The sequence below is a fragment of the Syngnathoides biaculeatus genome, chromosome 10 (assembly GCF_019802595.1).
Source record: "Syngnathoides biaculeatus isolate LvHL_M chromosome 10, ASM1980259v1, whole genome shotgun sequence".
Classification (NCBI taxonomy): Eukaryota; Metazoa; Chordata; class Actinopteri; order Syngnathiformes; family Syngnathidae; genus Syngnathoides; species Syngnathoides biaculeatus.
In genome coordinates this window covers 26,020,259-26,045,106 of record NC_084649.1, presented here as the reverse complement: position 1 = coordinate 26,045,106, position 24,848 = coordinate 26,020,259, and the positions used below count along the sequence as shown (strand labels likewise).

Below are 24,848 nucleotides of genomic sequence, written 5' to 3'. Positions count from 1 at the left end.
TTGACTGATGCAATATTCTCACCGTCGACACAGGTCATATGCACTGAATTATGATGTGACATGACGTGGTCCATATAATCTGCGAACAATGACCAGATGCGGATGAGGTCCATTTCCCTCCCGACACCTCGACAACCTGACTGCCTTTCGCTGGCTCTTGCCTCGTGTACTCATGAACAAATGGAGCCTTAAATCTTTTAATCTCGCGCCATCCCTCGCCTGATCACACCGCCTTATTCTGCTTCTCAGCCTCTCGGCGCACAATGCAGATGACGCTCCGTACCCACTCTTATTATTCCGCAAATGTACTGTACAGTAGCTTCGGTTGCAAGTATTTGCGATGGGACCGGATTGGATGAGGAATTGGGGGATGGAGTGGGTTTCTTTTTTTTTGTGGTATGCAGTGATGAACGTCATGATTTTACAGGCATGCCAAAAACACAAAAGGGTGTGCTCGGTTCTGACGGTCCCGCCGTTGACGGTTTTGAATTAATCGAGGTTATGAATGGCATACAATCAATGGGTTCGCTCAGTGGTGGAAGGATACGTTTATTAAATAAAACAAAACGGTTAGCATTGGTGAATGAAAGGCTATTGTGCATTCTGACATCGATACAACTTCAAGTTACTGCAGGAACGAAACTGTCATAAAATGAGAATAGACAATATTTGTGCAATTACCCTTTCATCTTCACAATTGCTTATTTGTCACCCAAATGGTGATCTGTGGTTATTATGTTGGTTATATTAAAAAAGATTATTGCATGATTTCTCCTGAGCCATAATGTTGCTGTGTGGGCTGTCCAAAACGGGATTTTTCCTCAGTCAATTGTACACGTTAAACATGTTTCAATATTTCATAAATCCTTATGTGTGTGTGTGTGTGTGTGTGTGTGTGAGCAACCCTGAATTTGCCAATGAACTTCATCGTTTTTAACTTGAGCTCATTTTCATTCACAGGTGGCCCTTTCTTAGTCGAATTTTGCATTCATGCTCATGATTTGATGCTGATTTTGAAAATCTGTAGCAGAGACAGTGATGAATTTGTTGCTCTCCGGTTTGATGCTTGCAGCAGAGAACAGACACACAAAAAGATCTGCATCATGTTTACGATTAAATGTCTTATATTTCCCTTGATACAAGCAAAGAGTTCTGTGAAACAATCTCTCTCTCTCTCTCTCTCTCTCTCTCTCTCTCTCTCTCTCTCTTTCACACACAGCGCTCAGCGGGAGGAGATATTGATATGTTCTCTCCTTCTTGGAATCTCGGCCGATCTTGAAAAGTCATCACGCTCGCTTGCACGCCAACACGCAAAGAGGAGAACACATGCAGGTGGGCGTCTGCCTTTGAAGGGTGGTCCCGTCGCCCGAAGCGAACCGCCACTTTCTCACATATATCTGTAACGCCGCTCGGCTCGGTCCAGATTCGAGCAGGGATAAATCACAGACGGCTCAATCTGGTTCCCAAAACTTCCCGGTTCCAGTTAGAGAGGGGAGCGGACTGGCCAATTTGTACGGTATCACTGCTGCTGCAGCATCTGTGCCCGTTTTCTCTTTTTGTCTCCCCTCCGTTTACGCTCCTTGCCAACAGCTGCATGTTTCTTCTCGCTATATTTCTTTTTCAAATCAACAATATTATTCCCACATTCAGTTCGTCGGTGGCCTCGCCATCTGTCACTTGCGTGAGACAAGAGGAAAGCAATTATTGCATCCTGGCTTCGAGAAGTGCCTGCCTTCTTAAAAGTCCCTCAGGCCTCTCCGTTGCTTCCCCTTCCAGCGCTGCTCCTTTTTCTTCCTTTTTTCTATTCCTTCCCTATCCTCCAACGGCCATCTGAAGAGGAGGTAAATTTGATGAGATAATGTCAACACTTGCAGACGCATTATGGATTTTTTTTTTGCACAATTTAAAACGGTTCCCAATTGACAAAATACCATAAGGATCAACTTCATACCTTCCTTTGAAAGGCAGTCCTCTATTTATTTATAACACTCATTAGGGACCCCTGAACCAAATTAGGGATAGGGTAGGTTGCAATCCAGTTGCAGGGTATATTCACACTCATACCTATGGACAATTTAAGAGTCTTCAATGAGGATAAAATGCCGTTTTTGGAGGGGGGAGGGGACAGGCAAGCGTGGAGAAAACATGCAGAAACATGCTGGAATTCAAACTCAGAACCTAAAGTCAACACTCGTCCTGTTTTGAGGGGTCAGCGCTGTCTAAGGCAAACGAAAGAAGAATCAAATGACTTCACGTGATAGAAAATAGAAGAGGAAATAAGCGAAAGCTAGCGAGGAAAAACACACGATGGAACGCTGGCAAATGACACATATTGCAATAATACTTTGACAACTAGCTCCCATCTGTCCAGCAATTTACAACCTACCTAATGGCGTACTGTACTCTATCATTATTATCACTCTCGCCAAGTGCCTTCCAGCGGGATGCGATTCCAAAATAAGCACAGGATGCACTTGGGTGCTAATGTAAAGAAAATGTCATTCAATGAAAACGGAATTAGCCGCTGAACACTTAAACACACACACACGGATCTTCATACACTGAACGATGCAGGTGTTGTGACGTTGCACAATAGCCTTGGGTGCTGTCATGCCGTAGAAAAATTAATGATGGTAACACGCACTTCTGCCTCCACCTCAGCGGTGAGTGGTGCTACTGCGCTAAAAAAAAAGAAATATTCACATGCGTCTCCGCAGCGCTTTGACTGCGATGGCAGTTCCCTCATTAGCATTTAAATGGGAAAAAGATAACGCCGTCTTACCTCTCTGACAGGGCAGAGAAACTCGGGTCTGACTCTGAAAACTTGCTTTTGATAACTCGGGCGTCACTTGATTTTTTTTTTTTTTTTTTTTGCAGCGGTTCACTCACCTAATTTGGGGGGGTTCACTTTGGTTTCAGCGTGAATGTGACTGTGAATGTTTGTCTCCTCATTGACCAGGATGCAGTCTGCAAAAGTCGAATTAAGGCAACTTTACGCGCCCTACTTGTTATTAAGGGTTGCAAATTCCATTACAGCTGTGAGTAATTGGACCTTAACACCCCCCACCCCCCAAAAAAAAAAACCTGCGCATTCAGTTATGGGCAATTTACAGTCTTCTGTTAACCTAACATGAATGTGAGAGGAAGTCAGAAACGCTAACTCCGCACTGGTGGGCTGTAGATATGATTTGAACCTGCAATCTCAGAGCTGTGAGGCAAATTAATGGACCACTAGGGCACTAGTCTTTCCAGAAATAAATTGTATTGCACGTACATGTGGTAAATTGTGTCCCATCAAAATATTAGCAAGGATAACTATCATTTTTATTGGAACTTGAAGCGTTATCATATTATATGGTCTTGTACATTGCTTGATTTTTTTTTTTTTTAATCAGTGAACCCATCCTGAAAAAATATGAAATATCTTAGCTTGCAGAAATGAAGGAATCATTCATTTCCTTAATTTGTTCTCTGCAGTGCTTTTGGCTGTATAATGACCATAGAAAGCCTTTTCATTTTGCGCAAATCATGATTGAGATGTTTTCTAAAGCTTATCCACTCCACCCCTGCACCTCAATTTGGATTTGTCACATTGTCATGTTTCTGCCGCTGTTGGTTCCTTTTGTCGCTGACGCGATGACTGTGACTCAGCTGGAACTTCGCGTAGCTAAAAATGGGACAGCTGTCTTTGCCCCCCGCAGCCCATCTTTTCTCTTTACTTTGGAACGACACAAGTTTGGATCTTTGTATTTGGTTCACATGTCTGCTGCCCCGCGAGCTCGTCAGGGAGGAAAAGGGCAGCTGTGCCGGGATGAGCTGAGATGAATTAAAGCCGTTTCCCTAACAGGCTCCGCGGGGTCTGATCCTTCCTTTCGGCTCGGCTGCTGGATTTTCTCCGTTGTGATCAAACTGAGGGGGACTGTGTTTCGTGTTACACCCCCCCTAAACCCCGTTCTTATGGTTGCAGCAGCATTAACAGAGGTTTTACATTCAACATGGCTTTGTGGCTGAAGGTGCCACGCCGCCATTGAACATTTTTCCCATGCAGGCCGTGTGTTGACATGGGGCCTCCCGAGGCAGCGGTCTGTCAGTGTCATTCTTCACGAGCATTGGACCGCAGGTTCCTGCCTGAAGACAGAGAGAGGAAATGACTTTGTTTTTTTTGTTTTTTTTTTTTTGTTGAAATTTCACCGACTGGACCGGAAGAGGCACCTTTGTGTAGAACCCCGACTCGTGCGGTTTATTCTTTTAATATGGCCGCGCGTTGACTTTTTGCCGTTGTTTTATCGCTTTTACTAAATTGAAGTGAAGCAAAGTGGGGGTGGAAAAATATGGTTGTTACGTCAGGATTTGTATGATCAGAATTTAAAGGTTGAAATGTGCGATTTGATTGTGTTAAAGTATGCAGTAGAAATCATCTACTAGTATCTTTTAATTTACAGGGAGGTTAAAGGAGACACAATGCTAAATGTACATTTTACTTCCCTATATACAAACAGTTGCGTCCATGGATTACCTCCCCACCTCCTAAATGTAAAATCAATCAATCAATCAGGTGAAGCTTTTATTTTTATGCCTATTTCTGCAAATACGTTTGGGCTGCACTGTTAATTTACATCCGAACGCCCCCCCCCCAACACCAAGTTTTTCTCCACCTCCGAAATAACGAGCGAGGCTAGACACAGATCCAGAGCCACTAACCTGAGCTGTTAGGATTTCTGCTGGATGCAGACATTATACTATTCTCACTAAGATGAACGTCCTTGATTGATCGGTGAAGTGGTGGATATGGTGAAGGGGCAAGTGAACTTGTGTTTGGTGACATGTCCACGAGCCACATACAGACACTTTAATATACAGTAATACGTTTGTTTTTCTTTTACAGACACTTAGTTTCCACATCTTGGGCTTGGCAGTGTGTGGGCTGTCGTGTACAGGTGCTCACTCTGGAGACAAGTTTGGAGTGTCTCAGCAAAATGAAAAATACGCCATGTAAAGTGTGCTTCATTTCTTGACCATCTCACAGATGAGCTTCTTCAATGTTTTCTTCTTGAAAATGAAAAAATGACTACTTGAAAAGGATTTTGCAAGTAGTGAGTCAGTGTTTTTTATTTTTTTTTAAAATCATTCTTATCATGGGCTTGTTTAATTTTTCTTTTTTTTATACATTTGATCTTTGGGTCACTCATGATTGAGCCCTATGAATTCTTCAACAAATGTGAAAACACGGCAGCACCAGGAAAACTAACCTGAGCGACTTCGGATTTGCCGCAACGTCTGTTCTTTTGTTAAAAATGTATGCTGACATTCCGTGATAAATTGCAGGGCTTACAACAGTACAGATATACACGATTGCAAGATTATGAATGAAGCGCAATTAATAAGCTTGCTCTGCGCCGTAAAAATATGGCTTCACGCGGCATGAAAAGGCACGCTAAATTATGAGTGTAATTACTGTTTTCCATTTGATTGTTATATTTAGGGAGCAAATGTCTTTCTCAATACAAATATTATTAGAAATGTTGACTTTACGACTGCATTGTGACCTAAACCGGTGCCGATATGTCGTCTACCTAAACCGCATTCCCCGCCACACATAAAAACATCATTGGACAGGACTGTGAACACTGCCTTGTCCTTCACCCCCCCCACCCCACCCCACCCCACCCCACCCCACTCCATTTCATCCTCCTGTCATCACTCGCTCTGATGAGACCGTGAAACAGGTGGCTGGAAGCGACTTAGACGCGATAGAGAGAGAGAGAGAGAGAGAGAGAGAGAACAGTGCGATTGTGTGTTTGTAGAAAGTCAAGCATGCATGACAGCAGAAGAGCAGTCCAATTAAATGACTAACACAATGCACATTGAATCTAAAACACGTTTTATTTTTGGTAACAGTTTCCCTGGCTGATCAGTTCTGCAACACGTGTCCGCATTTCTCTTTGATTTATCTCACTTTTTTTTTTTTTTTTTTTTTTTTGTGCACGCAATTACTGCTCCCGCCCAGCCTCTTAATCAGCTGCCAGCCGCACACACAAATCACATGAAAACTAATCAACTCCATCTTGAGACAAACTGGCTCGCGTGCAGCGCAGATGAAGAGGCGAGAGCATCCAGAGACGCTTCGTGTGGGTGCAAAAGTAGCTTTTCAAAGTACTGCCGAAGCAGCTGCAGCGACCGGAACAGGGTCATTGGAGAATTCGCGGATGTTTTTGTCTTGCCAGTAACATGAAATTTCAAAAGTCCCCCCCAAAAAAACCATTTACTTGTAATATTACACAATATGATTTAAAATACAAAAATCAGCACATTTGTGAATTATTTTATATCATGTCTTCCTTGTAATTTTTAAAACACTTTGTTTTGCAGCCCTGTTTCTCTTATGACCAGAAAAGGACATTCATATTAAATAGTGTCGGTGTGTGTCTGTACCGTAATTTCCGTCGACTTTTTTCACACGCTTTCAACCCTGCGGTTTATGTGGTGATGTGGCTAATTTGTGCATTTTTTTCAAACGGCCGCAAGGGGGCACTCAAGCGGAAGAGTGAGATCGGTGGAATATATGAGCCGAGGAAGTGACTTTTACCGGTCCGGCCCTGTTAGAGCTGCGCTAGCGTGTTACTGCTGTGTCTCAGTGATTTTTACCGGTATGTTTGTTTGTTTCTTTTTTTTTTTTACCCGCCCTGTTAGCGCAGGGCTACCGTTAGCATTAAACTCTCTGTGTACCGTCTTTCTTTGTAAATATCTCGTGTTTCAATGTGTATGCACCAAATGGTATTTCCTTTACAAATGTACTGGATGAGCCTTCTAACCAGGTGCACTCTGTAGCCCTGGAATTACGGTATGTAAAACTAAATTTTAGCTTGTGCTTTTTAAATGCTAACTCATTTTAGCATGGATTTGCTACTATATCACTGTAGTTTGAGTACTGTATTACTCAAATTCAGTGAATCATCAAATAAAATGTAACTATTTGTACATTCTGAAATGACCCAACAACATGAGCGCAGTACTGTAATGCGTTTGAACACGTCCACACAATTGCGCACCATCCTGGCTGTGCAGGAAAAGAGCAAATCTGCTCGGACATCTGTTCCCAGAATCCCCAGCAGGCCGTCTGGAGACAGTGTGACGCATCAAACGCATCGTTTAAATATCTCTCTCTCTTTCTTTCTTTTGCTCTCTCTCTCTCTATCTCCCCCCCCCCCCCCCCGCTATCGTCAGTTGAATTAACTTCAATGCTTTTTATCATTTTACAGCGGTAGGAAAACTGCTTTTCTTGAGTTTTTAATTGTGGACAATTTTTTTCCCCCTTTAGTCCTTACATTTGAAAATAGATATTGGTAGGCTCCTTAATTTTCGTGGATGACAACACAACAACAACAACAACAACAAAAAAAGAGAGTTATTAGAACTCAACCGCCGTTGAAATCTTAATTGACGAATTGATTGAGATTGTGGGGCCTTATAAGGAGTGATATGGTGAAATGTGAACGGGGGAGCATCAACCACGGCAGGGACAAATTCAGAGAAGCAAAATGTTCCACATCCATGACATTTTTTAGTGAAGATTTTTGCATGGCAAATACCTAAAAACCGCAAGATCAAATCTGTCTAATTAAAAAAAAAAAAACATACACCGGTAGCTGTATTTAATTTAGAATTTGACCATTTTTTATTAATCAGTCAAACATTTTTTTTTCCTGAGTGAGAATTCTGCAGGAGGAGGAAAACTATTTGGTGGGCAGAAAAATATTCATTTACTTTTCCGTTGTTGCAAGTTACAGGAACAATTTATTGTATAAAATTGACAAAATAAAATAATTTTTACTAGCACGAGCACATTTTAGTCTGTAGTTTTCCAAATTTACATAAAAACGTAATTCAGTATTTGTGCCTTTATCAATCTTTGTACACAAAAGAGAAGTAATGTAAAAGTATTCACGTAAAAAGCGTGAGTATTTTTGCCACCTACTGTGATTTTAGCCAGTGCTTTTTCACCCCCCCCAAAAAAATCGTCACTTTGGGGGGAAAAAAAAAAAAAAAAGTTTCCTGGTGTCACATTACAAACATTACAGCACCAGGTTTATAGCAGGCCACTGGGGACTGTTAACCTTGGAAGGCCTGATAAAGAGCGAGGTATGTAATCTCACAAATTCATCTAGTGTCCAGTTTAAAAATGTCAGTACTAATCTGCATGCTTAGTGGAGATGGATGAGTTTGAAAGTAGAGCTGTTGACTTAAGTTTGGCGCGTCATCAAACTTTGCCGCCCTCCTCCGCCCGCACACCGTGACCAAAACTCAAATTCCTGCAATATAGCGGAGCTTGTCTGTCAAGTAGATGTTTTCAACGTTTATTAGCAACGTGGGAAAATATCTAGGCCAAGTTCAAGGACCAACGGAAATGACCAAAATCAGGCTAAAAATTAAAATGGTCAACTTTCTGTGTCAATTTAGGAATGGGCATTTGACTTTAATAAAAATAAATAAATACAATTCCCCATGTATTCATGATGGAGATGGCCACCAAATTTTATGTTGTTTATTGAAACTGGCTTCTGGGCCTGAATTTTGGAATGGAATGATTGAAGAGTTTTGTGTTTTTTGGCCAATTTCATACTTTGCTGCCGCACGCCACCCGAGCACTATGAAGAAAACTTTTGACAATTTTGCACTAGGCATCTATTTAATATAGGAGATTCAACTTTGGTAGCAAGCAGAAAATCACTCGGTCAAGTTTGTTTTTGAAGAACCTCTGAAAATGGCCAAAGCGATCCGAAAATGGCCTCTTTTAACCATAATGGCCAACTTGCTGTGCCATTTCTGGCATGACTTCCATTGCGGTTCCAAACTCATCTCTTTGACATTCTTGTTCATATCGCAACACGACCAGCTGCTCCTCGATTTGTGTTCAGCGACGGCTTCAGGTCGCTTCCTTATTGGCAATCCTTCAATTTCAATCTCAAAGTTGACCACACCGATACGGATCGTTACTCTCGACACACACCACACCACAGGATAATCGCTCAGCTGAATTTGGATGAGGGAAAAACACAAAAATGAGTTGTGTGTACCCCCTGTTTACCTTACGTGTTCTGTACCCACATCGACTCACATTATCTTCAAAGGATTTCATCAGTCATTCAAAGACTAGAACGCATAATTTTAAGTTCATGAATGATATGTGCATTATCCATGGTTCATTACTTGTTTATTGAAACACTCGCGAGACAACCATGTCAAGAGGCTTAAAACAAAGTAAATGCTACACTCGGAAGTCGAAACAAGTGTTTCATGGACTTCTTCTTTTCCTTTTGGCTTGTCCCAATTAGGGGTCGCCACAACGTGTCATCTTTTTCCATCTAATCCTATCTCATGGACAAATGGTAAAAACACAATACTGAATCGAGAAATATGTTTTCATTGGTTGTGTAGACGTGGTGTTGGCAGTTGAATTTGGAGAGCGCAATTTCAAAGTGGACATACAAAGCTTTCATCTAATAGTTGGGATATTTTCCATCCATATTGGGTCTTATTGGACTTGTCCAAATATAAATCCTTGCAAAGAGCAGTAATAAAAGCAGTAATTGTCTGCTACTGTACCTGGGAGTTTCCTCTATAGAATCGAAAAGAAGATGACATTGAATCTGTGTGCTGGAGTTACGGGACAGGGACTCCAAACCTAATCGCCGACTGCATTGTGTAGTCGTGAAGGATCCAGAAAGCCCCTAAATCTGTTCGATTGTTTCCACAAGTCTCTTTTGTTTGGACTATTTCTAAAAGATGTGTGACAGAGGTTGCTCAAGCTCCAAGCTCGATGTGTTTCTGATGCAAACCATCCGGTGGGGACGGCGGGGGCCAGGGCTTGGATGCTCTGGCGGTTTTCTTCGGGACGTGTGATGAATTTTGGCCCACGCACGTACACGGTCCACATCAGAACAAAGCGGGCCTGACAGATCGAACAGTTAACTAGGTGCTCTCGGCCCCCACAAACACGGGGAAATGGATTCCCCGCTGTTGCACAATGTCAGTGATCAGCGTGTTTGGTTTGTTTGTGCGACCTGTCAGCGCTTGCAAACAGTACGTGCAGCTGCTTTTTAACAAGAACTAGAATAGCGCTTGGTAGAGTGCAGACCCTCGTCAAGATTGAACCGTTGCCGAACGAAAGATTGAATATTAACATCGTGACTCAAACAACTCCTCAGTGTTGTTGACCACACACACGTTCGCCGTTGGAATATTAAACATCTTTAACGTTCATGAATGTCGGCCCATTTTCAAAGTAGATGAAAGAGGATAAATATTGCTTAAAACACGCCAAGGCACTCTCAAAATCATCTTTGAAGGATCCGACAATCCACTTTTTGCTTAATTTGCTCGCATGGGAGGGAAAATGCTGGAACTCGGTATTGACCACGCACGTAAGGGTTTACCATCATAAGTTATTGAACAAATGAAACATTTTACGATTTTTAAGCCAGATGTTTTTGTTTTTCTGTGTTGATGGGGATGAAAAATCCCTTTTACCAAACCCCACACAACAGGGTGATCATTTTGTGATATGCAGCCATTGCGCAATGGTCGAATTTACTTTGATTATTAGTGTGTGGATGTACACGCCTTCAAATGAATGAATGACATTTTGGTTTTGGGAGAGGCCTTGATGGGAGAAATCACTCGGGATAATCACTCTGGATTGACTTTTGGAGAGGCCTCATCATCAAGCCTTTGTCGTCTTTGTTCAGAAGATGTGAAAATGCTCATTCGGTCTGATTATCAATATCTGTTTACCCCGCTTAAAATGAACAGACGGTACCATGTTGATTCTGGTTCAGGGCTTGACTTGAAAAAATTACTCTTAACGCATCCCACAGCACAGGATAATTGGTCTGGATAATTGATTAGACGCATTCAATAATCATGCCTTTGCTGACTTTGGTCAGAAGTGGTAGAAAATGCTCATATTTGGCTTGATTATCGACGTGTTCCACGTTGCCTCTGGGGTGGGGGGAACACTTCCATTGTGACAAATGCCCTCCCCCTAAAAAAAAGAGGGTCACGCTTGTTTGTAAGTTAGCAAGCTACTTTCTATTTCATGTGGAGTGATGAAAGACGTAACAAACTGCCAGTGACTTAAAAAAAGAACTGAAATTTCACATTCCACATTTTTAATGAGTCTCACAAAATCTCACAGCAATGAAGATCTCGTTTATTTATTTATTTTTTTGGCATAATCCTTCAAGCAGAGGTGACATAAGTGCGCCCACTCTTCACTTAACAAGTACAGATACTTGTGTAAAAAAAAAAAAAATGCTCTTGAGTGGAAGTACAGATTGAACTCTTGTCCTTAAATGATATGAGCTATTTATATACAGTCGCCAAGTATTTGTATAATTCATTCCTTCCCCCTCACTGCCTGGTAGCTACATGGTAACTCCAGTGATAGTCCCGTTTTGTTAGTCAGCCGAAGGCTCGGTCCAGCCCAAGACATGGTCTAAAGCAGCAACACATGTAGGCAGCAACCTGACAGACAGCCCAGGGAGAGGTGGCGCCTGTCACATGGAATGGATCTCATTAAAAGTACGCCCCGGGTCACACTTTGATGGACAGCCAGACGTCAGTCATCTGCCAACCTGATTAGCCGGGACCCAAGCGCTGCCCCCATCGAGAGCTCGCGGTCGTACCGTAGGGCGTCCGGGAGGGAGCGGACGCCCTGCGGCCTCGGTTCAACCTCTCAACCTCGACGCGCGGATCCTGTGCTGTTACCAACCAAGCCACAGGGTTTGCAAAGCCATGCAAAGTTTATCCATCCCTCCATTTTCTGTTGTGCTTATCCTAGCGGGTGAGCACATACCGACAAACGAGCACAATTTACAGTCTTTGGTGAAGCTAACATGCATGTTTTTGTAAGGTGGAAGAAAGTGGAAATCACCAGAGAAAGCAACACACGCACGGACCGAACATTCACAGTTGAGAACTGTGCGTCGATAGGCATGCTAGCTACTAGTCCACTCGCGTGTTTGTGACAACTGCGGGCAGAGCTACTAAAACCAGGCGGGTAGCTACTTGCTCTCAATCAACTCGCAGTCTGAAAATAGAAGCGAGTCCGCATGAAGACAAAGTCAAATCATTCCTGTTTTCATTTGTGGAAGCAGCACTTCATCACTAAATCGCACAACAACACTTTGTCAGTTCGTGTGGCAGATCCGTGCATGTGATTCATATGCAGCACAAAACCTAAATTCCGAGTCAACAAATTCATCAAACATTTAAGTGTATGCTTCCCGTGAAGACTGCACTTATTCTTAGTTTTTGGCTGTGACTTGATAATGTATCCGATCTTTGTCCAGCCGAGCTTCCAAGTCACGGGCGGATAAATCCACTGTGGGGGTGTTTATTATGTAAATTAGTCCGAGTGTTATATCGCAATGTGGTAAAATTCAGAGCAGCTCACTTGAGAACCCATTTTCATAAATAGCCAATAAATGTCACACTTGATTTAAAAGCCAGTTTTCTTTAAGATGTCCCTGTTAAAACGTACGTGTGAACGTTACTGCTGCCTTTGTGTTCCTTGCGTGCTTCCAGGTCAGTTTTGTTGAGCGACCTCGCGTTCACATCCCGGCATTCCCAAGAGTTCACATCTCCAGCAATAGACCTGTGGCCTGATGCCCAGGACAGCATCCGTTGAGGTGGTGGGGGGGGGGGGGGTGTATTCTCACCAGGACAACATGCTAGAATAGGATTCCAAGCAATCTGTGACGTGCTCATACTTTGACCTTTGACCTAGTTTTATTCCCCCCTTCTTCAACGACTAAATGAAAGCGAAAATGCGGGTGGTCAAAGTCATTTTGGTCATTTCCACGGTTGAGTATAGTCATGAAGAAACGTGTTTAATAACTCTCACTGGCAAGTGTGACAAGCGGGGGGAGTTTCTGAGTGGCGCGCCGCGTGTCATCGCGCTTGCATCTGGTAGACGTTTGCTATTCCGTCATATCGAGACTCATGTCAGGCTACACGCTGGGTGCCTGCAAAGCAACCAGATATGGATGGTGAGCAGCTCTTTTTATATACTCAAGTATCAGGGAATAGCGTATACCGTAGTGCAGCTTAGACAAGCGCTTAGCATGTCTGCCTTGCAGTTCTGAGGCTTGGGGTGGAATCCCGGGTCTGGCCTTCCTGTGAGGCCTGCATGTACTTCCTGCGTCTAGTAGGCTTCACCTCCGGGTTATTCCCACATTCCAAAAACATCGATAGGTTAAAATAATACAAATTCATACGAATAAAAAGTACAAATGCACAACTTCACCGTGTCGTCAACTTTGCCGTCCGCTCGTAAGTGCCGCTTATTAGAATCTTAACACTGTTATGTTAGCTAACGCTAATATGCATGTCCAACAAAACCCATGCCGTCCTGGTCTCTTTTCGGCTTTGACATGTTGCAGGGGGGGTCCCACCTCTTGGGGGAGGTCTGTGTTTCTGATTAATGGTGTTCCAGACTCTGACCGTCACGTGAAAGGGACTCTGGATCTTTGCTTAGCTTAGCTGCTCCTGTCATGGGTGGAGAAACTCGATGTATGGAGGATTATGTCAATTAGCAAAAGTGCTCATTCCTGAGACACATTTCAGAAAGCGTCAGACCAAAAATGTCCTCTCATTAATTTCACATTCGGTGGGTGGGAAGGCATTCAGACACCCAACTATTTGTATCCAAGCAATTAAAAAGTACGCTTTACAGAGTATGTCTCTTTTTAAAGCCGAATCTTTGGTACCAGTCTTATAATAAAGCTCATTACGTTGTGGAGGTATATCTAACGCTAAGGCCATCATATGTATAACTGTAACTTAGGCTGATCCATAACAGTTTAGGGTGATCCATAACGGCGTTTGTCATGTTAAAAGGAGTCCGTGTTTTTGACAAATATGCAGCAAATCACCCCAGAATACCTTCGCGGAACGCCCTTCCACACTCCCCACCGCAAACCGGGGTCATCACTGGGCTTTGACACGACCCCCGCGCCACTGCACCACTCTAGCTGTCATACATGTTATGCAAAACGATACGTATGGGAAACGTTAAGCGGCGTTTTTAAACGTCTCGCCTCGGCAACTTGGGGTTGGATCGTTTGTGTACGAGACGATTAGCCGCGGTTATTTGTATGACGGGTTTCGTGTTCCAACGAGGGCCATTTGTGGTCGAGCCGCCCGAGGAGCCGCACGATACGCAACACTTTGTGACAAGGAAAAACATACAGTACAAGTCACCATCTGAGTATCGTTCCAAGGAGGCATTCAGATCTCCTTATGCCACAAAAAGTGGCTTCATCGAGGACTTAGGGACCGCGAAGGTCAGAATGTTTTCTAATTGTTTCTGACATCAGTAACTGTAGTGCCAACTACAGGAGAGGAGGACAATGTCAGATTTTTTTCTTTTTTTGCAGGGGCCTTAAATATGGTTTGCTGATATTGGCAGCCTTCACGAGTACCCGATACAGTGAAGTAAAGTTTATGTAAATTAGCTCCACTGCGGCATCACAATCCAGCAAAAATCTGAGAGACACATTTTCAGAATAAGGCAGAAAACTAAAGTCATTAAAAAGTCAGCTTTACATATTTTGTACCATTGAGCTTTACTTTTACAAGCCAACATATTAGCAGAGTGAAAATCTTGGAGGATTTTGTACCAAAATTGAAGAAAATTAGTAGGAGACTGAAATGTTTAGTACTGATTCAACAATCAAACAATGACGTTTTCAGTGAAGCATGTCTGTCAAAGCATGTGGATGTGTAGTTAGGTTGGTTATTTAAAAAAAAAATGGGAAAAAAAAACTCGCAGCTGCAGTGATGCTCATGTTACACGTTGATTTATGTGCTTGATGTAGTCTGAGGATTTGTGTGCATGTGTATGAGAGAGCGATAGCATTGTTATGAATGGTGCAGATTTGTAAATTTCACACACCCATACTTTTTGTGTCTGATAAATACAAAGTCAATAAATAGTGTCAAATTCTATATATATATATATATATTTTCTTCATGTTTCTGTTTCCAGACCACAAGATCCCAGCATGTGTTGTAGAATTTAATAGTATGATAATGACTTCAGCGTGTCTTGCAGACTGACGACATGTGCATATCTTTTCGGTCATTACGAACTGCTGTAGAGACAGCAGGCGTCCGCCGTCGGGTAATTAAGCTCCCGTCTATTTCTTCTCGTGTTGTTGCCTTAATTGCACTTGACTGTCACTCAGTGGGATTGGACGCTTCTCTTTGGCTATTTATTCACCTATCGGTCGTCCTGATACAAACCGTAAAAGGAGAGCCACGACTTCAGTATCTTGAGAATGATTTCATTTTATTTTTGTAATTGTGCAATTTATCAATCAGGAGGTAGGCAAGACTGGGGAGTTACAACCACTTCCGTGTTGTTCATACAGAATTTAAATTGTGGTGAAGTATTTAGTGTTTCTGGGTTCATTGAAGGCAGCACGGTAATGCAGTTCTATGCACATCTGAATAATAGTTCAGTTGTTCAGGTTTCAAATCTTGGGTCTGGTCTTGGTCTTTGTGCGTTTGTTTTCCCTGTGTCGTCCGGCTTCCTCCCACGTTCCAATTGATTTAATTGAAAACTAAATTGTCCGTAAGTGGGAATGCACGGGGAGAACAAGCAAACTTGAGATCCGAACCCGGGACCCGACAAGTGTGAGGCAGATGTGGTGGCCACTTGGGCAATGGAAACTAATCTGACAGTTCATTTGATTTCCTTTACAATGAAAAACGAGTTCAGTCCATTCACATTGCAGCACATCTGCCTCGAAGCGCTGAGGCTCCGGGTTCGAATCCCAAGTTTGCATTCACACTTACGGACAATTCGGAGTGTCTGGAGAAGGATCCACGCAGGACGGCTGAGATCGGAACCCCAAACCTTGGAAATTTGAGGCAGATGTGCAATCCATTCACCCTGGATGTTCATTTGAATCCATTTCAAATCCAGAGGTCACTTTCAGCAACACGAACATAAACATTTTGCCCTTGGCTTTTGTGCAAGTGGATCATTTCCAGACTTTTACAGCTAACTATAAGAGCGTTTCCGACAACGTCTGCGCTCCACTCACTCACACTTATGCGAACCTCCCTACTGGAACCACAAGTAATCCTCCACCTCTCGGGCACAGCTCTCTACCTGCTGGGAGTCTGGATAAATACAGTCATTTTTCTCATATGAATGAAACTATGGCACGTGCGTGGTGGTGTCTGTCTCTGAGCCCGGCACGGTGGTGGAAGGTCTCTCATGCGTTGGCGTTTTTCACCCTCATAATCGTGCGCGCTGGATGTGTGTCAGCAGCAGGCCTGCGTGTCACAGCCTCCGAGCCCCTCTGGGCCGATGTGTGCTAACCTGCAGGGTTAATCTGCTCGACTGTAATGTGACTTGATCACCCTTATCTGACTTCTGTTGCCATAGTGACACAAACTGCATAATGTAATCTGTGGCGTGCACGCGTAAGGTGGACTGCACAGTAGAGCGCTGTATCAATAAATGAATGATGACATTTAGATGACACTATTTTTTTATTGTTGCGACTTGAACTGCATTGCCTCAGACTGAAGGGTTTCCGATCGTAAATGAACATATTAGAAACTGCTCTACATAAGATGCAGCGCACAAACTACATCCATAAACTAATTAAATCTATTTTCTTGGTTATTTATGTCAGAAAATTATATTTGACACCAGTCTGTGATTTTCATGATGACGATAGTGATGATGTTCGAGTATCATCACTGTCATCTGATGTGATACCCAAAATATTTAAAACACCACTAGGTATCACGCTCTGCGACCACGAAAATAATAATAAACGAAAAATTTAAAAGGGGACATTATGGAAATGTTTACTTTTGTTTGTTTGGAAAAAGTTGGATCTCCGCCAAGTGTATATACCAATTTCCTAAAATGGGTCTGAATGCTGCAAGTCAAACAATTGTGTTGCCAAAATTTTACCGATTCACAAAATAAGCGTCGTAAAAGCCGGTTTCTCTGACCCACGACTCGGTCGCTAGGCTCGGGGAAGCTCTGGCATTGTCAAGCAGGCAGATCTCTTCAGAGCCAAAATCTGAGCATAGCTGTAGTGTTAGCGCAGATTAAACATAATACATGGTTCATATAGATATTGTTTAGCCAGAGGTATTTCTGGATAAGCGACATTCAATTTGGAGTCTAGATGTGGAAGGCTGAGAAAGCGGCTAATTTATCACCATCATCCAAAAATAGGGTCAGCACGACTTGTTGATTGTCATTTATTTGGCGGTGGAGGGTGGGGGTATGAAAAATACCGTAAAGTTGCTAGTACAGAGAAGTTATACTTCACCCCTGGTTTTGATGATAATGAACGCTGTACTCTGCGTTTCCTTGAGACAGGACTGTTCTCTACTTCAGTTTCATTTGTCTAGTTTGGACAGGATTATTAATGATGCCCTTTAGCTGTTTTACATTGTGAAATGAGGTTCATCGTGTCCGCTTCAAATTAAATCAATATTTGCCTTCCAATGAGTTATCATATCAGTAAGCTCTTTTGTGGGGAGTTAGGTGTACCTAATGGTGTGGCCAAGGAGCACCCGGTGTCTTACTGGAACAGACATTCTCTATCCCGATCCTCAAATGAGGATGTTGAACTCTGAACTGGCTCCCCCGCATGAAGTCGGTCAGCGTGCCGTGGTTCCCCCCCGCCACCCCCGGACCCCTCCAAACCATACACATGACATGAAGGCTGGCCTACATATTAAAGTGGTCACGCTCTGAATTGGGGTTATCCCCGCACCCACTCCCACAGCAGACCACCCTCTGGTTGTTTCCTCCCCTCGTGCACAAACAGCACACAATGTGTTGCGGTAACAAGGCCACTCACAAAATGGATTCGTTCCTCCTGTTGTGACACAAGAGGAAACGCTTCAGGACTTTTTTTTGGGACTCTCCGGTCATTCCTTTGCGTCTATTAGAATTTGCCATCCACACTTTTGTTGTTGTTGTTGTTGTTGTTGCTTCTTTGATTTTGCCCTCAGTTACTGGCATCAGTGTTAGTTCTGTCATTCTGTTCTGAGGGTGTGTGTGAACACGCTTTATTGAGTTACTTTGAGAATCCTGCACTCACATGACCCAGATACATCATCTCGTCAGCGTGCGCACCCGCATTAACGTTTTACATTTACAGTAAACGTACTAGCTTCATCCGCGATGAGGGTGTCAAACTCAGTTCGTAAGTTTCAATATACTTGTAATTTTAGAGCCATTATTACTGATTGTATTACCCCCAAATGAAACCTGAACAAATTTGCATACAGAAAGTGTTACACCCATTGTTCCATAAAGAAAAATGTTTGTATTTTTCAACTAAGCACACACGGTTGAATGGTCGAGGACAAAAATGAAATCGTATGAAGGGTTATACACATGATAGCTTTCCTCCAAATATTCCACTGCGAATACTGTCCCCTGTTTGGTGTTTCCATGGAGACCAGGTTCATTAATTAGGCATATTATGCATCTCAGCAAATGCTAAGGGGCACGCTCAACAAGGGGCAGGTGACAGCAACGCAGCGTTGCGCATTATTATTTCTGAAAGCAACACCGGTGCTCCAGGTTTTCGAGAAAGCACATCTGTTTTTACATCGTTTTATTTTTTAGTTTGATTATAGAACAGCGTGTCAAAATGTTTCTTCTTTCAAACCGTAGTATGAGAAGTACTTTGACTCCTATTGTGGTTGCAATGTTGGCCAGAATGAACTGCGAGGCCCAAGCCAGAACTTCGGCAATCGATCCCGCAACACTTCATTACGGTTACTGTTCCCCCCTTTTTTTTTGCCCCCAAACGCCATCAGGAGATGAATACGTCTCTTTTGTTCCCTTTATCATCCCCTTTAAGGCAGCACACATGTCACTGTCAACGGCGCTAAGGTGACAAACTTGTGTCCTTGTCCTCGCCAGGGCATCGGCGACACAATTACAATGTGCGATTTAGCAGGTGACGCAAAACAGCATGTGATTAGAATAGAGTGAACCCCGTTTATGGCGGGCTGGAATATGATCCGGACCCTCCTGCAATAGGTGCAAATCTGTGATCGAGCGAGACCATATAAGATAACATTCAAAACACAGATTTTAAACACATTGTAAATTTATTTGAACAGGCGCAAAAATCGCAAGCACAAACTGTACGGAACGTACTTTATGTATTGGAGCGTCTGTGTAAATGGATCCGCCTTTAACAGGGACCAGATGGGCTGCTGCCGACATCGGCGAGTTTACGTGTGAGTGTTAGGGTGAGAGCTGTGGCTGACAGCATGGTGGAGAGGCCATTATTATTTGGGGATGTGTTGTTTCCACTGAGCATGGACACATTGCTACCTTGGATGGAAAAATTAAAATGGGTTTTTAAAAACCTTTTGCAGGAGAACTTCCGACCACTGATGCATCAGGCCAATCTTGAGTGGATTTGCCAAACTTCCACTGTACTAAGAAAAGTAAGTAAGTTTCTTTCAGCTTGTCCCTTTCGGGGTCACCACAGCGTGTCATCTCAGATGAACGCACATATGTTTGGCACAATTTTTACACCGGATGCCCTTCCTGACACAACCCTTCTCAGGGAGTGGAGGCCCCAGTGGGATACGAACCCACAACCCCTGGTTTACCAAACCAGTGCTCTGACCACTGAGCTACAGGGCCCCCTAAACTTCCACTGTACTAAGACCTCTGGCTTTTTCTCACGATTCTTGATTTTTAATCCTGGTTGGGCCCCCGGTCCTCCAATGGCCAAAGTGTCAGGATGCTCACACATTTTAATTAGTTGTTACAGAAAAACTCATATTCTCGGGAAACCCGTTTTCTCCATTTACACACCTTCCTGAAACCAGGTCAGGTCCTCACAGACCTCCAAGTGGGCCGAAGTCAGCGCAGCCAACACTGATTCTGCCATCTGTGAAAGACTCCGATTGGGCTGACTGATTGTTGTGGTCGCAAGTGCTGAAAATGTCCTGTTAGTAAGAATGCGTACGTGCGTGTGCACGCATGCGGTGAACTTCCTCTTCCCAGTTAGTCAGACACCCGCAGGATTTGTGCTCCATAAACTCTGTGGCCTTTTGCACCCAAAAGGAAGTCCATCTGTTGAGGAGACTGCGGTGCAGGCCCGAAGGCAACGGGGATGCGTGCATACTGTACGGGTCAACTGTGACCAGTGCGTACGTATTTCCAGCTAGTAGACTAAGGGTGGGCAATCTAGGGGTGCGGGGTCACATGACTATTGGGGCATTAATTTAGCCGTTTCCCCACCCTAAAATTGATTAAAGATGTATGTATAGAGTGGTGCCGTGAAATACGAGTTTAAAGACCGTCAAGTCATTTTTTTCCTCTCACTATAGTACATTAAATATGTATGAAGTTACACATGTAATTTTATCACCGTCTCAATTGTCCAGCTTTTCGGGGGCAGAGCTGAAAACAAGCCCAGGATTTGGCCGTACTGTACATTCTGACCATCATCTAACTCCCCCACTATATAAGTCGTCAGCTGCCTCATTTCAGAATCAGAACCAGAATCATCTTTAATGGCCAAGTGTGTAGAACTTGTGTAGAATTTTTCCCCAGCGGTCGGTGCTGCCCTGGTACCACATACAGAACAGAAAACAGAGAACAAGGAGAAAATTGCCACTTCCTTATTGAATACAGTGTGTAGTTGGTCATCAACGTGCCAAATAAAATGCATCTTCCCTGAAGTGTTCCATTTTGGTTGCAGTTTGGCGCACCGGCATTGAGGCCAGTCCAATTTACCAGAGCCGAGGCCCGAGGGGGCCCTTACAGCAGATGCACCTCAGGGAACTGTAGCCGTTTATCACGCATGCTAGCTCACAAGCTAACGAGCTATCTGGCTGGCAAGCTAATGAGTCGGCGAGCTCACCAGTAGGTCATGTGCTCATTCAAGAAGTCGCCACCTGTCTTGTGTGCATTCATGTAGAAGTAACACATCAGGAAAAATGTACAGACAAGTTTTTTTTTTTTTCTTTTTAATGTACCTTGCAAATAACTGGTGAAGCAGTCTAGGGTGCACACTGTCTCAAATTGGCTCCACTCAGCCCTGACTCTACCAAGAATAAGTGCAAAAAAAAATATTGCATTGATACATATTTCATGTTACATTTGAAATCATCCTTTGACTTAAATGCTCACTTGCCTGTTTTTAAAAATGTGGCCCTGGAGCACAAAGTTTTGCCCAGTTCTGTCCTCCCAAATGGTCCGTCGTTTCCTTCCCCGGTTCAGCTGAAGTCAGGCACGTTTTTGTGTGGTGCGCAGCCCGCAACAATAGCAGCAAGGCGTCAGGTGGACTGCGGAAGCTTACGAGCAGCGGCTGATAATTGACCTCGGCCACATCTGCTGTTTGACTCGTGAAATGCAAAGAATCTTTGACGTCAGTGCCAACAAAGCGAACGCCGTTGAGCATTGCAGTCCTCGTATATAAAATGTGTTTCCAGTTTCTAACTTGCAGCGCTGCGAAAGCTGCATGGCCTAGATTGTCATGTTTGCAGACGACCTCTCTTCCTTAATTCTCTCCAGCCTGCGAGTCGCAAACGCGAGCGAGCGGCGCTTCACGTGTGATACTCGCGGCCCCCCCCAATCTACAGAACACGTAATGAGATGTAGAAAGCTTAACGCGGCTGTCAACAGCGCCGTGTGTTATTTGCTGTTGCTAGCATCAGGTAATCCTGCCAGACGGGCGCAGCATATGGGATCGTTATTTTTATTTTTAATGGAATTTGCTCCCCAAATACCGTCGCTATTGTGTGCACGGACTGTACGCGACGCAACAGCAAAGTCCTTTCTCGTCTTTCTACTTGTATCATGTCAAATACAAAAAAAAAAAAAAAAAATGATAGCTGAACTTCTTTTTTTCAGCCCAGTGCGGTTGCAGTTGTATTTTTTCCCTCATGCCACCAAGTCCCAGTACACTTGCGAGGCTTTTTTCGGGATGCCACACAGCACGTTGCCTAATTAAAGAAGTTGTCCCTCCACATCTGGAACACTATAAATCCAATTGTGGTGTATTACGTCATGATTTGCACTTATTTTTCTGTTTTTTTTTTTTTTTTTGCTTAGTCTGTCACCCGCACCAGCGTGTTCTCATGAAATTGTACAAAATGTTTCCATTAAAAAGGCCACGTTTTGATGCCGTTTCCAAAGGGATTCGCGGGTTAAGCTAAGTGCTCATTAGTTTCTTGGTATTCTTTTTTTATATTGCTATTAGTTTATTGCGATTGGCTGGCAACCAGTTCATGGTGTACCCTCCCTCCTGCCCGTTGACAGCTGGGATAGGCTCCACCACTACTGTGAACATCATGAGGATAAGCAGCTAAGAAAATCTCTAGTCTTAAAAAGATAATGAGAATTATTGTAAGTAGCCATAACATTATGCAGTTTAAAAATTCGCACAGTAAAATTGTAAAAATTTCTGAAAAATACAAAAACATATTCCGCTACTGATACTTGTTCCGTGCTGAATTACGAAATTAGAACACTTGCAACGTGTAAAACATGTAAAATTGGAGTGATCTTTTTTCAAGATTGTAAAAGTACATTAAAAATGGAAAAAATCCACTGAATGAATGAATGTCAAGAATCCCACACCAACCTGGGACTATATTCATAAAATGAAGGTTTTTCAACTTAATTCTCACAAAATTACAGCTTTCTTCAAAATCTTAATCTTAATTATGTAACAACTATTATTTGTAAAATTTGAACTTTTTCTTGAAAATTGACTTTTGTCCATGTAACACCTTCCCTGAAAAATCCCAAGATTGTATTTGACTAAAATCATCATCTTTTCCCTCAAATCACAACCTTTTTCTTGTAGAGTTATGACTTTTTTTTTTCCTCATTATATAACTACTTAGTTTTTCCCCCTCACTATAATGACGATTTTGTGAAATTATTTTTTTTATTTTGACATTTCTTGTAATATTAAGACTTGATTTTCATAATATTACAACTTATATCCTCATAAAAGTCTATTTTTCCCATTTCTCGTTCTCATAGTTCTGTTACTACATCCTTATAATATTTTTGCTCCTCAATATTCCAGGGCTCTTTTCCGAAATATTTTATCCAATCCCAATTCAGGAATGTAATGTTAGCTGCGATAGGCTCCGGCACTCCCGCCACCCTCGTGAGGATAAGCGGCTTGGAAAATGGACGTGTTTATCTGTCACAGAAGTCTGACTATCACCATTTAATGCCCCGCTCGCTTCTGTAGATAAACGCCTCTCTCGTTGGCCGTCCTTTTATTAGCAGAGGCCCGGTCAGAAGGGTCCGATCCATTTTGCGGCATCGTGCGGACTAATGGGCAGAGACGGGGGCCTGTTTCACAGCCGTCAAGCTAAAAAGGGGGTACGCTCGACAGTAGAAAGGTGAGCGCTTTAAATGCTCTCCAAGGCCCCAGCTGAACATGTGCGGTAAAATACATCACGGCAGCTGGAGAGCTGTCGTCCCGTGTCAAGATTAATCAACCTCTGTGTACCCCGGGACCCCCCACTCCCACACACACACACACACACGCACAAAATGGTGGGCGCTGAAGGAAAATTTCCAACGAGGACATTGGGATAAACAGGAATAACGGATGGAGGGTCACTGGAGGGGCTGCGTCGTTTACTGGGGTACGTTTAATGCACCGGTTTGAGGAAAATGGGTGTAGGACGGGGGGGGGGGGGGGATTATTCTTCTGAAGTGTTTACAGCACGAGAATATGACTCTCCCAGCACCACCACGGCGCATCGAGGGTCTCTAATTACTCAGCCCCCCGCATACCCTCGGCAGTCTCTCTGGTCCGAGCCCCTTTCACGCAGAAAGTGTAACAGCTGTCGTAGCGACGGATCATGTTGACCTGAACATTTTCTTTTATTTTGGGGATGTAAAGCGGAACCACAGTTTGGTTTATGCCGAAATATTTGAACCCAGTTTGAGAGTAATTCATCACTTTCGGCTGTGTGTGTTGCATATTGCGAGTACAGGACTGTATTTTTGTTTGTTTTTCTCTGCTCTTAAAGGGTAAGTTTGCAATTTTCAAAGACAAATACGTTTTTATCATATTTGTTAAAATCCATCATTCTGACCTGACAGCAGTATCTGCTGAACAAGATTAAAAAAAAAAAAAAAAAAAATCACTCACCACCCCATCAAAGGAGACAGACAGAGGTCGGGAATTAGAGGTCAGGATGGCGGGCGGTACTGACACGAAGGCTCTCTTCTCCGCTGTGATGATGGGGAGAAAAATGCAGCTGTCATAGGTCTTAAAAACACTCTTTGAAGGTCGTTGAATCGTTCAAACTTGCAGACAGTTTTTGAAAGTAGTAAGCAGAGAGAGCCCCCGAAGAAAATATACTGCATATCCTGTATTTGGCAAAGGATGAACCTCCTTGCAACGGTGACATTTCTGCGATGGGACAAAAGATCAAAGGCAATGTTTTCATTAACAGTTACATCAATATGTTGTGGAGATGATTTTTTTTAGCACTCTTCAAACTCCTGTTATATTTAATTCTTCTGTATCCCATTTTATTTCCTGGCTCCTGTGGTCCATCACCAAACGAAGATAACAAATAATGCCCAAATAATGTTTCTCTTTTCTGCTGCACCTCGTTGCTGCTGGGCATGGTGTGGCACAATCCACCTGAAGAAACACAACCGTAAATTGGGATTTGTCTGTATCCTGTTAAAACCCATAAAAATAGCTAACCATGAAATCCTCAATATGCTATAGCAAGGGCAGGAACGAAAAGACGAGTTTCAGGGTTTACTCTATAGGAAA

General features: G+C 43.1%; 1 long non-coding RNA gene across 5 annotated transcripts in view; it reads left to right on the top strand.

Annotated features, from left to right (window-relative positions):
* Nucleotides 1–24,848, top strand: part of LOC133507319 (uncharacterized) — a 46,194-nt gene that overhangs the window by 1,100 nt on the left and 20,246 nt on the right. For 2 of the 5 annotated variants that reach the window (XR_009796791.1, XR_009796794.1), the window contains 2 exons: nt 1,220–1,332; nt 19,444–19,515. This is a non-coding gene — a long non-coding RNA (uncharacterized LOC133507319). Of the gene's footprint in view, nt 1–1,219; nt 1,333–4,885; nt 5,607–19,443; nt 19,516–20,783; nt 21,895–24,848 lie in introns of those variants that run through there. The other 3 variants (XR_009796793.1, XR_009796792.1, XR_009796795.1) reach the window with 3 other exon arrangements.